This window comes from Mastomys coucha, unplaced genomic scaffold, assembly GCF_008632895.1.
Source record: "Mastomys coucha isolate ucsf_1 unplaced genomic scaffold, UCSF_Mcou_1 pScaffold19, whole genome shotgun sequence".
Lineage (NCBI taxonomy): Eukaryota > Metazoa > Chordata > Mammalia > Rodentia > Muridae > Mastomys > Mastomys coucha.
In genome coordinates, this window is record NW_022196901.1 from 6,027,907 (window position 1) to 6,040,175 (window position 12,269).

A 12,269-nucleotide genomic window follows, 5' to 3' on the forward strand; every position below is an offset into this window, starting at 1 on the left:
TCACCACCCACCAGAGGTAGTGGTAGGGAAAAAGGTTATTAGGATACAGGGGAAGTGGATCTGTTTATAAATTGTTTTTTGGAGCAAATCCCATCTGCATTGTCAGGCAATTAGTAGTTTAGTTTATAGGAATCATTAGCAGCAGCTCAATCCATCACACATGTTTTATGGATATACTAGCAGTCTAGTTTAGTAGTATTGGGATAGTAGCAGTGGTGGCACAACCTAGTGAAGACAGCCAGGCCTTAGCCAAATGGGCACGAGTCAGTAGGAGGCACTAGGACCATCAAGGATGCCAAGGAAGGTTTTTAACAAAAACATAGGACTACAAGGTGTTGTGAAGTTAAGTGTGCAAGTTAACCTGTGTCACTGTACATTGAGTTTTATTTATATTTTCTTTAAACATTATTTGTCCTCTATGGGTTGCCTTACCACATGTCTTCTCTTACTTAGTACATAAGTCTGTCTTAACAAAACTTTATGTAAATCTGTATCACCTGACATCACTTTGTCAATCTGCCCAAGTCCACAAAAGTGACAGGAAGTCATCAAAATACTGTCAAAAGTTTTTGGGTGTATGTGTGTTTTTTAATTAAGTCCTGCCAAATAGAGTTTAGTTATATATTTTAAGACAAACCAATAACATGTAATTAGTAAAAAAAAAAAAAATCTTTCATTAAAAAAATAAACTTGAAATTACTTGCTTACCAAAGGTGGAAGGACTTTAAGTAAACATATTCTTGTTGTTATGATGATGATGATCTGTGGTGTTGCATGTACATGGCACACATGTGGGAGTCGGAGAATAACTCTGTAGAGTCAGCTTGCTCCCTCTGCTCTTATTGAAGGTCTCAGGATTTGAACCCTGGTTGTAGTCAGGCTTGCATGGCCAGCAACTTTACCCACCACACCATCTCACTCCCTCCTGAGTAACTGTCCCACTTTTAAAACTTTCTGTATACGTACATATTGTATGTTGATCATGCCCCTCCCCTTCAATTAACACCCTTTGTTCCACTACATACTTTTACCTTAGTTTCATGGTATATACACATGCACATTTTTATTTCTCTACATAAAGTCTAGGAAGTGTAAATGAGGGAAAGTATGTTTGTCTTTCTGAGACTGGCTTAATGCTCTCAATGCTATTATCTCTGTATCTGCCTTCCTGTAAATGAAGTCATGTGCGCATAGGTCATCTGCATATTTTTGCTTCTGTGATCTTACACTGATTCAGAAATTTGGTTTTGTTGAGTTGTTAGAGTTCTTTAAATATGGTTGTTTTGGTAATTTTTTTTGTTAACTCAACACAAGACAAGGTCATTTGGGTAGAGGAAACTTCAGTTGAGAAAGCACCTTCATCAGATTGGCTTGCAGGCAAGACTGTGGGGCATTTTCTTTATTAAGGATTGATGTGGCAGGGCCTCTCTTATTGTGGGAGTGTAATACCTGGGCAGTATCAGTTTTAAGAAAGCAGGCTGAGCAAGCGATGGAGAGAATGTTAGCAAGCATTGTTCCTCCCTCCATAGCTTCTGCTTCAGTTCCTGCCTCCAGCTTCCTGCTTGCATTTCAGTCCTGACTTCTGATGATAGTGGACTACACCTGTTAGATAAATAGACTCCTCTCCAAGTAGCTTTTGGTTGTGCTATCTTATCATAGTAATAAAAACTCAAGGAGCTGGCGAGATGGCTCAGTGGGTAAGAGCACTGACTGCTCTTCCAAAGGTCCTGAGTTCAAATCCCAGCAACCACATGGTGGCTCACAACCACCCATAATGAGATCTGATGCCTTCTTCAGGTGTGTCTGAAGTCAGCTACCATGTACTTATGTATAATAATAAAAATAAATCTTAAAAAAAATCAAACTAAGACAAGGAAGACCCAGTTCTCTGCTAGGAATGTTTTGTAGAATATTTTCTCCCATTTATTAGTTGTATCTTCCACTTTCTTTCGTCCCTCCCTCCCATCTTCCCTTCCCCCCTCCTTCCCCCCCTTCTACTTGCATATTTTTCCTTTGTTGGGATCAAAATCAGAGCTCTGCACTTAATATATGTCTCATAATACTACTGGCTCATTTCCCAGCCTATATTCTTGTTTTGTACGACTATGTTTTTAAATAATACCTAATGTTATGATTATTGTATACTATATCTTATCAAAGAAAGTTTTACTTATTTATGAGTACTAAGATATTCTCTTGTTTTCTTCTGAAGGCTAATTGTCTTGACTTCAGCACTTAGGGCTGTGATCCACCTTATTAAGTTTGATGTATGGATGCATGTGAAGCTTAATTTTCATATGGATACTCCATTCTTCCAACACACTTTGTGAACATTTTTCCATCCCTGTTGAATTTCATTGGCATCACTTTGGAAAATCAGTTGCTTATATGAGTGTGAGTTCTCAGAAATCATTCATTTGTTTCTTTATTGATTGATTTGTTATTTTTGAGACAAGATACCATCCCAGGTTGGCCTTGGATGAACTAGGTAGTTCAGGATGGCTTTGTGCATCCCTTGTGCTGGGATTATAGACATGTTCATTGTACCCAGTTCTGAATTGTTTAAATGACCAACATGGCTTTGATTTTCATTGGGCCATTGCTCTCCATTTCAAGCAGCATTCATAGAAACTTAAATTCATCTCTGCTAATGGCTCATCTATCACAGTGCTTTGACTACCCGTCCTCACAAACACGAGGGGAAAGTGGGTCATGCTCTACTGTAGGATGGTATCTGTCACCAAATTTTAGCACATGCATAACTTGCTTTTTGGTATTTTCCTTTGCTAATATTGAAGCCAAAGTTAAAAGTTCCTTTAAACCATATTTGTGAAATGCAGACTTCAGTAATAGAGCAAGCCAGTTTTTCATTTCTATCATGTACCATGATGCTTGGAGTAAATACAATAAAATCTATTGTTGAACTTTTTTCTTTTCTATTTTTTTATTCCTTTATTCTATGTTTCTGTACTTTGTTTTTTAAGATTTATTTTATTTTGTGTGTATGAATATTTTGCCTGCATGTATGTGTACTCTCTCTCTCTGTCTGTCTCTCTCTGTATGTCTCTCTGTCTGTTGCTCTCTCTGTGTGTGTCTCTCTCTCTCTGTCTGTCTGTCTCTCTGTGTGTGTGTGTCCTTGGAGGTCAGAAGAGTACATCAGATTGCTTGGAACTTACAAATGGAGTAACAAATGATTGTGAGTTACCATGTAGGTACTGGGCCCTCTTTGAGAGCAACAAGTGCTTATAACTGCTGAGCCACCTCTCTAGTTCTTTGAGTTTCTATTTTAAGATTCCTCACTCTAAGCCAATAGATTGATTGGCAGTTGACATTTTAAAGATAAAATTCTATGTGTGTACATGTATATGCACATGTGTATATGAGTTTCCATGTGTATATATGCATGTGTGTATATGCATGCATATGTGTGTGTTGAAAGTTAGGTCAGCATTAGGTGTCTCTTTCTCAATCACTCTCTACCTTGTTTTTTAATACAAAGTTTTCCTGGAGCCTAGGCTCTCATGAGCTTTGGCCAGTGAGCTTTGGTGGTCTGCTTGTCTTTGTTCACCCCCCCCCGCCCCCAGAGCTGGGGTCACAGCCACGTGCCACATAAGTAGCCTTTATTTGACTGATACAGATCCTAACTCAAGTGCCACAGGCACATTACCAACTGAGCTAATTCCCCAGCCCCCAGTGACTGACTTACTGTGATTATATTTTACAAACCATTGCTAACCTTTTTGCACATAGACAGGGCTGAAATTTATCATAATGGTACCTGCACTCCAGCCTGAACAGTGTGTACAGCCATACACTTCTCTACTCCAGTCAAGCATTCACAAGCTGCTATGGAGATCTCATTACTAGTAGCTCTGGGCTATTGCAAAGAGGGGTCATAGCTCTCCTGCCTGCTCATTATAGGATTCATTTTCACAAGGTTAGCAATTTCCTTTGGGGTTTAGTATTTATTATTTGGCAGAGGATATTCATTTAAAGTTGTTCTATTTTCTCTTCTTTCTCTTTCATGCCTAGCAGCTTAGGCTTACTCCACTGTTAGTATGCCCATGGCCTTCACAGTGAGAACACGTTATCTGTAATTAGGCGTGCAATTGATGACGTGCCTCAGCAGCCATCAGCGTGTGGCTTTGACAGCATGCAAGAGTTAGATTAAATATCTTGGGCAGCTGCTGCTATCTCCAGTCCACCATTGCTGAGCAGGAGGAGTGGTAGATGGCAGGACAGGCAGGCTCCTAGAGAGAGCTGATTTCTGCAGCATCTGCTGTACAATGGCCTGTCATAAAGGCTTAGAGTTTGAGGGGCTGATGCCACATGGCTAGCAAGGCAGCAACATCGTGTTTGGGTTATGGACTTGTACTGAATTTATATTACCTTCTTTTGTAAGGCAGAGGGAAAGCACACAATGAAATAAGTGATATGTACAGAAGCACTGAGCCTTTGTTTTGTACTGGAGCACAGACGCCAGACCTGCTTTCTGTTCCAGTGTCTGCATGGAAGTTGATCTTCACCCTGCAGCTATTATGCCTTCATTTTGGGAACAAATGTAACCTTCCTTTGTTATTCCCATCTATCCGAGAGAGAGGGGCATCTGTTGTCATATCCATTATTTATCTGTGAGAAACAGTTTAACTTAATTATCTTTTCTGCTGCTGGAGGCTGGCCTGGCTCGCTCTCCCCTTAGAAAGATAATAGGATGCAATGCTGAAAATATGTTTTAATTAGTGAGCTTATGGTGCAGGCAGCAGCTCACTTAGCTCTTAAGATGGCTTCGTAGATGAGAACCTCTACAGCAAAAACCCAGAAGCCTGGGAATATGCGCGCTGTCTTAGATCCCGGCTCACATCTCACGCAGCTCCGCAGAGTGAAGCCTGGGAATGTGTGCTCTGTCTTAGATCCCAGCTCACATAGCTCAGCAGAGTGCTGGGAATGTGCGCGCTGGCGCTGTCTTAGATCTCGGCTCACATCTCATGCAGCCCAGCAGAGTGAAGCCTGGAAATGTGCGCGCTGTCTTAGATCTCGGCTCACATCTCATGCAGCTCAGCAGAGTGCTGGGAATGTGCGCGCTGTCTTAGATCCCGGCTCACATCTCATGCAGCCCAACAGAGTGCTGGCTTTCTTAGGACCAGCATTCCTGCCTCACTCTGGCAAAGAGACACATAAACTTTCAAGGTTGCTTTATGTGCTTCCCTTCCTTTGGATTATACTTTCACTAGCTTTGGGTAAATAAATATATATATTTATATATATAATATTATATATTTTATAATTATATATTATATATAATTATTTATATATTATAATACATACATTAATTAATATATATGATATATTATTATATATTAATATATATTATATTATATATTATGTATATAATTTACTCCAGCATAACTCATAGTCTTGGATAATGCTGTATTCTTAGAACCTCTAGGCCTTTATTTCCAAACAGAAATCTTTGAACTATGACAGACTGTGGGCATATATCAGCCCTGACTTTAGAACTCACGGTGACTGTTAAGGTTCTAGACATTTGAGGCCACACCATCTGAAGCTCTAGGACCTAAGGATGGGAGCCTCTGACTGACTCCACACATATCAGTGCAGTGGAAACATTGTAGGTTCAGCTGGCCCTTACAAAGCCAGTCCGCATTTGTCCAGGAGAAAATGTATCCACTGTCCATTGTTCCTTGAACTTCCCCTCTTGGCAGGAATTTGTATAACCTTTGGCTTTAAAATACCTCGATTGGTCTTAAGAACCCCTAGGAGACTGGCTGATCAGATGGTATCACTTTTGAGGAAAGTAAGCCCAGTTTTTGAAAGGACTGGATCAAGGAAATCCACCTTGCTGGGATGTGCTTGTATTGAGAAAGAACCGAAATGTCAGCTGCTGAGTCTACATGATGATGTAGAATATCACCAAGGGATGCTACTCCTGATTTTCTTTTACTTTGAAGATAGTTCACAGTTGAAAGCACAAAGAAATATATTTCTCCTACTATAGATTGGAGAGGATACTTTGTCTTAGTACAACTAAATCCTTTCTTGTTTTATAAGAGAGGGCAGAGGTGCAGAACTCCTGGCCCATCTAAGGAGGAAGAAAGAATCTCTAGGGAGAGGGCAGTTAGGACACTGGAAATACCTATCATCTTTTCTGTGGAGGGATATTGATCATATTCCTCTCCTCAAAACCAAGTCCTAAATCCAGGAAAATATCTGGCTTATATCTGCTATGGGAGGTCTTGAAATAATTTGCTCTAACAACCTGTCAGGCCTGATGCCTCGCTAGCCACTCAAGTAAGTACTGTGGGCTATGCTGGGATGAAGAGTCCTCACAGAATTGTGAGGACTGTAGTTTCTTTGTCATCTGTATGCACAATGTAGAAATTGACTGGGGAACAGGCATAGTGCCATGCCCTGGGAGGTATCTCCCAGCTAAGTGAGAAGGCACACACCTCTTAAGGAGGGATCCTGCTTACCCCTGGCAGGCTCTAGAAAAGATCTGAAACTCCTTTCTCAGAATGTCATGTGCCTTCAGGCAACAATGAAACCAGCATGGTTGGCCTGTGGTGGCAGAAAGCTTCAATAGTTGGCATTTATATATGTCGTCCATGCTGATGGCAACAAAGGTCACTAGTATCAAGAGAGCAGAGGGGGCTATAGCTGTGCAGCTCTTTCGTTTCTCCTGGCTATCAGTACATGCACTGAATAGGAAGAGAGAAGGGTGTTTCCTTCTGTCTCGAGAGCAACTGGTAACAAGCTGTACAAGTGAATCTGTTGGAAAGGTGTCCTGACTTTGGGCTGGTTTGGGATATGGTTTATGTGGGAAATAGTTAAAATATATTAATGATCTGGACAGACACTGTTGCCTTGACTGAAGATGGTGACATTTTATGAAAGATGCACTGAGCTATGTGTAAGACTATTTAAAGAACTTGACATAACAGCAAATCAGCATGGACATGTAGCTTTGGCAGATCATATTTTATTGTATTAAGCTTAGATGTGCACAGATAATACATTCACTTCATTTTTCATGACCGCCCTTAAGAGGTCTCCAGCCTGCTGAGTGGAGAGGGACAGTGCACTAATTTTAGATCATCTAGGCAAACCTAGTCTGAAGTGCAACTTTAGCAGCTCAGCTTTGGGATGTGTGTTCTTTTGGATGAGAGCCCATGGTGTTCTCTGCAGTGGCATGTGGGTGAAGTGGGATGGAACTGGGTTAAGATGACCTCACAGTGAAAGGAAAAGGGACATTGGAATGTTCGGGGTTACTTCATGTACTGTTCTGCGGCTCTTCCGAGCACCTACTTGGCATATACAACTGAAGGCCAGGGTCGGGAAACAAGGTCCCTGTTCTTTGCTGTCTGAGGTTCTATTGCCTGGATTGGCTACACCTTCCCCTGGCATGGAGGTGAATTGTAGAGCTATGGTTTCTGAGTCCTTCCACTTTATATCAGGTGGGCAGGCTCTACCAAGGTTTTAGCCAGTGGCTAAACCTTTCTTCATTAGTCCACAGGGCACGCAATGTCTAGGACTCTGACTCACAGAACAAAGGTGGGCTGGTACATGTATTTTTAGACAGTTTCTCTTATTGACTTCACTGCTGCTTTGTATTATCACAGGAAACTCCCCCACCCACCCCCCGTGGAATGATCGTAGCTGGCAGTTCTAAGCAGGATGCTAAGTTAGATGCTCTTCTGCCTCTGGCTTTTCCTTTGCTTGTCAAACACCATTTCTAGCTTCTTTGGGACTTCAGCTAATACAAGGAGAGCAGACATACAGAATATATATCACACAGGTGTCTGGCTAGCTTGTGAGCCTCTGGACTGCCTAACAGTCAGTAGAGCATCTAACAGTGAGTTTTTACTTCTGTGGGGTCCAGGTAATGGTATACCTGGTGGGATGGTTTCTCTGGGGCTTATTTTATTACAGACGTACAAAACCTACATGCACCATCTTGTTTCAGTGTCTCTGTAGTTTTAGCAAAATATTTCCACTTCGAAATATAAAAGCAATTTTAGATGAGACTTGGAGAAGTAATGGAAATCATCCTGGGCACTCATGTCCAGCCTGGTGTAGAGCTGAGATGTTGCGCCCCCACCACATCATGGCTTTCCTCTTTGTTGCAGAATGTGCAGCCATTCTCCCTTTACAGGGTATGCTGAGTTTGTGAGAGGTTCAGCAATACAGTTACTTTTATACGGGTCAGTGGCTGAGGTTTTCTCATGTGATTGAAAACACTGAAAAGATAGTGCTTTTCCTACGTTTTTAATTAGCCAAGGCAAAACTTTTGGCATGCGACCGATGGCCCGGGTTCAGCTTCTGTTTTGTATTCAGTACAATATGTGGAATGGTGTTGGCGCTTGCTGAGGTTAATAGCAAAGGCAGAGTAATAAAAAACAGCAGCAGCAAAAATAAACGGCTGGCTCCAAATCCCCAGCAAGTGAGTGACATTGCAGGGCTGAGCAGGTGCATGCTGGGCCACTGTGCAAAGCCAGACTGCTCTTCTCCATGCTGTCAGGCACATCTGCCAGGAATTGTATTTACATGACACTTTACTATTTACTGGGAAAGGGGTCAGGAGTTCTCATTCTTGGCTGAGAAAGCAATTCAAAGGAAGGATTTAAGCCTTTGCGCCATTGGCTTGTGGGCAATTATACCCCATAAAGGATATGATTATTATGCATATACTTTCACCATATAAATTTATGTTATACATATGTGTGTATGCATATGTGTGTACATGTATGCACGTCTGTGCCTGTGCCTGTGCATGTGTGTGTGTGTGTATGCATGCGTGTATGTATGAGTGTTTAAATAATGTTTCCTAAAAGAGCAATGGTGAATAATAACCTGGACAGCCTCCCAAGGGGTCCGATGGCTTGCAGGGATGGCATCAAATGCTGCCCTTAGCTCTCTATGGTTTGGGCAGTACTTTGGCTTGCATATGGACAGTAATGGGTTTCTCTGTGAGGTTAATGTGACTCTTTGGGATGTGTTTTCCAGTTCAGGAAGCTCCATATGGCGCTGTTTTTATTCTTGCATCATCTTTACTGGGTGTTGACCTTTAGGCCTGAGATTGGTCTACTCTGAAAACAGATGAAATATGAATGAGAATCATCTCGTGTGTGTGTGTGTGTGTGTGTGTGCGCGCGTGTGTATGGGGTAGCTGAAGCTGTGTGAATTGCTCCTATTTACAGAGCCAGTTACTGCTTGATTTTCCCTGGGCAGGCTTGCAGCTTTATTAAATATTATGATGAAGTTCCGTGTGCTATCTCCAGAGGCTGTTGCATAATCCTAATCAACAGGAGCAGAAACGATACCCAGAGTGTACAATAATGAGAATGAGTCCGATTTTCTACTTCAAACCATAATTCCAAACATTTATCTTTTTTTACTCTGCATTTTATATACTCAGTTGATCTTATAGTTGAACAGCCAAGATAATAATAGATAAGAATGTTTTATTGCTGAAACTAGTGAAAATTTACTCTACAAGGCTTACTGATATAAACATGTATTTCTCTTTTTTTCATGATTTCCATCCTAAGCTTTCTGTTGGCAGGACCTCTTCGTATTTGTAGCAAAACTGTGCACAGAACTAGAGATTAACACAAGCTCTGCTTTTTAAGAAGTGCTAGAAAAATAAAAATACTCAATAACCCGTATGAATTGAGTTGTATGTACTCATTGTTCTTATGTGGCCTCATTGGGTGAGGTTCTGGTGCTTGAGTGTGCCTCTGTCAGCTCTTGCCTCCGTTCATGGTTGATACTTAAGGGGATTTCTCAGATGCCTTCTTATTTCTACAACTGCAAAATATGGACAGGAAGGGAGAAGAGAAGTTGTGGAGAGAAAGCCAATTTGATATATTTTAAAAAATCAGACTAGTATATAAATAAATAGCTTTTATGTTTTTTTAACAACCCTTGAATTCTACAGAAAACTCTGTGTTAGCATTTTCCAGCATTTAAAATTTGATGTGTCTGCTGATCAGAAGGTATTATGGTTTGCTCTAGTTTCCTGGACTGGCCATGGGACTACAGGATAGATGTCAGTTTTTTTTTTTTTTACACTGAGTTTATGGAAAAAAATGAACTTCTAAATTAGAATTACCTTATACCATAAATGCAGGACTTCTATTAACTTTAGCAGATTCTTACAGTGATCCTCAGTTAGTGAAGGATACAGATTTCTTCCCCAGGGAAAGAGTTGAAAATTTCTGAAGATGCTTTCAATGACATACTCAGGATGATGCTCCTGTTAGTAGGGGTATCCGGTGAATTAGAGGCAACAAGCTGCAGCCTCCACCACAGGACACGGGGCGCCTGCTGAAGCACTGGGCTCAAAAGCCTTGGGTTTCAACTCCACTTCCAGTGCTCTCTAGATTTAGTTATTTCCCCAAGCTGCTGCAGGTCTCCCAGTTTCTCTCTCTTCTTTGTAGAAGTGCAGATGGTGCTTTATCATCACCTTTTATTAGTTTAGCTGTGGAAACGAATAAGAGCAAATGGTTACTCAAATACCCAATAAACTAAAGGAAGTCATATGTAAGTTGTGTAATATAAACACATTTGAGTGCTTCTCCATTTTTATTCATCCATTTATACTTTCTGATTAATGAATGACCTTAAGAGGTAAGTCTTGAGTTTACATTTCCATGTTTCGTCAAGTACAGTGTTGTGTTTGTGAAGAGACAAGGTGTTTTTGTGAAGCATGTCATGATTGCATACAGAACACCCTCTATTAGCCATAATTCCAGTTTTTAACTGCCTGCTCTGCCACACCGTTGTTTAATTCTTTCCACTCCAGTCAGTGGATGTAGCTGTGTGCCTATCACATGCCTTATATTTCCTACATTAACACATTGCTGGGGCCCGTTTGTGTGCAGAGGGAAGTGAAGGGAAGTGTCTGTGATCACAAGAAAGAAAAATTGAAAGAAACAATTCTTGGTTCTTTCTCTGGATATTGCCTTGCCTGAAGGTGCTATCTGGAGCTACTACAAGCTCTTATTGCCAATTTAAAGATGAAGCCAACCCTTCTAAGAGTAGTGGAATCTCAGTCCCTGAGGACATGTAGAGTCATTGAGTCAGTCAATGTTGAAAAGTATCCTTCATTGGTGACTTCATGTAATAGGACAAAATTCAATTTTCTTATTTAAACTAGTTAAATAGAATATATATATATATATGTATGTATATATATATTTGCTACTTGTAACCCAAGGTATCCTAGCAGATATATTGGTAGTTAACCTGCTCACTGGATGGGCGTGCAACAGTGACTATGCCTATGACTGGTTCACTTTGGTCATGGATGGAGAGGCATGGGGGTGGTTCCTAGGACTAGAAAACTCACACTTTTAGTACCAACTAAAGAGCTCCTTTCTCACCACTATTTCCCCACTGGTTCCCGAGATGACAATTTATTTTATTTATTATTTCATTTCCTTTTGGTGTTGGCAGTGAAACTGGCTCCCTCATGCCTATTACCCAGCCTTTCTCCCTCCCCCTCTCCTATGACTAGGGAAGTTCCTTATTTCTTATTACAATGTATTAGGAAAGTCTAACAGAAGGCAATGTTATAGACAATAGACAGGAATTGTGGCCAGTCAGCACTTAACAGGCAAATGTGTTAGTAGGGCTTTTCTTCAGACGTGTATATATTATTCACACTTTGACACACCATTGAAATATCTAAGGTGATTGAAAAGAAACCTGTACTAATTTGATTGGTATAATTTGAAAATTTTGAAACACTTGACTAATGACTTATCAATAACATCATTATACCTTTTACTTCAACAGTGTTTGCATTTGTCTTTCCAACTCTGTGTATTTGAAAGGAAAGAAAATATAATGTGCTTTCCTCATTTCACAGATAATATCTTATTTCTAATTGATTCCTTTGCTCTTCCCTCTACAAATAAAGTATAGGGATATGATTGATAATTGCCACAATTATTCATGTTCAACATCTCTGTTGTTGGATTCAGTTGAGACAAATATATATGAAAATTCCAATTTCTAAAGAGATTAAAATGTAGTTGTCCAGGAGTGACAAGAAAGCAGATCTGAGGAATCACTTGTGGCATAGACAAAAACCTCCCACTGAGATCAAGGGGAGACTGCAACTTCTAGTGGGTTGCATTGAAAGAAGCACTGAATGGATTTATAAGAAAAGAATTTAGGAGAATCACAGGATCACAGAGACAGCTTGATTCTGAGGAGTTCTGACACAACCAGGATCACAGGAAGGC

At 40.6% G+C, this 12,269-nt stretch overlaps 1 protein-coding gene across 3 annotated transcripts in view; it reads left to right on the forward strand.

Annotated features, from left to right (window-relative positions):
* The window catches only part of Kiaa1324l (KIAA1324 like), a 204,476-nt gene that overhangs the window by 58,772 nt on the left and 133,435 nt on the right, over positions 1 to 12,269 (forward strand). Inside the window, exon 1 of one of the 3 annotated variants that reach the window (XM_031380010.1) lies at positions 7,337 to 7,426. The exons of the other annotated variants lie outside the window; for them this stretch is intronic. The gene's annotated coding sequence lies outside the window, so the exon portion shown is untranslated. Of the gene's footprint in view, positions 1 to 7,336; positions 7,427 to 12,269 lie in introns of those variants that run through there. 3 annotated transcript variants of the gene reach the window in all.